The sequence below is a fragment of the Cyprinodon variegatus genome, unplaced genomic scaffold (assembly GCF_000732505.1).
Source record: "Cyprinodon variegatus isolate N-32 unplaced genomic scaffold, C_variegatus-1.0 Scaffold1939, whole genome shotgun sequence".
NCBI classification, from domain to species: domain Eukaryota; kingdom Metazoa; phylum Chordata; class Actinopteri; order Cyprinodontiformes; family Cyprinodontidae; genus Cyprinodon; species Cyprinodon variegatus.
In genome coordinates, this window is record NW_015152392.1 from 46,322 (window position 1) to 48,239 (window position 1,918).

Genomic DNA, 1,918 nt, shown 5'->3' on the forward strand with positions numbered 1-1,918 from the left:
ACGATGATACACTAATAAACAATAAAACCATCAGTCAAGTACTGACCATCATTCGGGGGAGATGCGACAGTAAGAGCTTCACCTGCACCTGCTTCAAAGAGCTGCTTACGCAATCTACGGACAGCACGGAGCAAGCAGCAGTGAGTCGTAGCAGGTGTAACGGTCAAGAGAGACGGTAAGGACGAAACTACATGCAAATGGATGATGTGAAGGAAGAAATAAAGAAGCTACAAACGGAAATAGAAGAAAGTAGAGGCTTACTTCATCAAGGAGAATGCAAAGGCATATCAAGGCAGGAATTAAAGAAGTTAATTGAAAGTAAAGAAAAACGAATAGCCGAACTTAAACATGAAATGAGTGAGAAGGAGGAGGAGCTTTTTTCACCGCGACGTACACAACGTCTTCATAAACCTACTGAAAGAATGCAGAAATATCAAATGGATGAATTAACTAAAAAGGAAAAACGTTTGCTCAGCCTGTATGAACAATGGAAAATTCTAATTAGAGCTTCCAGAGAGAATTTAAAGAGAGACATATCAGAGTCTGAACTGGCCACTATGGCAGATGATGTGGAGAAAGGAATGATTTAAATAATGAAACTTTATGGAGAAATAAGAGAAAAAGTTACACCAAGCACTGAACTTAGAAGAAAAATTGATGCATGTGAGGCTGTAACAAAAGACATTGTAAAAATAGTTTTAGAGCGTCTAGCAGCAATAAGCGGAGATTTTGATGAAGAAAATGAAAGGCGCCGTCTCCACCAGCTACTAGCCCATGACTATGCTCACTCAATATATGGAACTGCCTCTCAGTCACGAGCTAGTCATTCCGACTTGATAAGCGTAGCTGCTAAAAGAGCCGAAGCAGCCGCTGAATTTGCTGCTAAGGAAGCGCAATGCAGAGTAATGCAAGAAGAAATAAAGCAAAAGGAAAAAATAAGGTTAATGGAAGAGCAGCACAAAAGGGAATTGGACATACAGAGGGCTAACTTAGAACGCCTACAAGCAGAAAGAGACAGAGATGTGGCTCGTGCCAGACTTGAGATTTATGATCGAGAAATCGAACAGGAAAGTATGTATCAGCCTATACAGCTAGACACCAGACAGCTTACTTTCCACACACATGCAGATCCTCAATCCCTTCACACAGTTAAGCCAACACCCCTAACTGATGCCTCCTATCTGGCTCAAGCAATTCAAGAGAGCATAGCCACACACAGACTCCCAATTCCAACACCTACAGTGTTCAGTGGTGATCCAATCCACTACATTGAATGGCGAGCCTCANCAATTCAAGAGAGCATAGCCACACACAGACTCCCAATTCCAACACCTACAGTGTTCAGTGGTGATCCAATCCACTACATTGAATGGCGAGCCTCATTCCAGTCGCTCATTGACCGAAAGAATATTTCCTCTGCTGATAAACTCTATTACTTAAAAAAATATATCAGCGGCGCAGCTCAAAAATGTCTTGAAGGCACGTTTTACAGAAGTGATGAGGAAGCATACAGAGATGCTTGGAATAAGCTTGACCAACGTTATGGGCAGCCATTCTTAATCCAACGAGCTTTTAGAGACAAGCTGTCAAAATGGCCAAAAATTCAACCTAAAGATGCTGAGGGGCTAAGGACATTTTCTGATTTTCTGAACGCATGCTTACAAGCAATGCCCCACGTGAGAAGCCTAGAAATATTAAACGACTGTGAAGAGAATCAAAAGCTGATGCTTAAAATACCAGATTGGCTGTCGGCTCGTTGGAACCGTCAAGTCACTAAGATCCTCATGGATGGTAGAGAGTTCCCTTCCTTTAAGGAGTTTGCCAACTTCCTGTCTCTGGAAGCAGAGATCGCGTGTAATCCTGTCACTTCACTTCATGCTCTCTACTCATCTAACGAAAAAAAAGGGGCAAAGGAGTT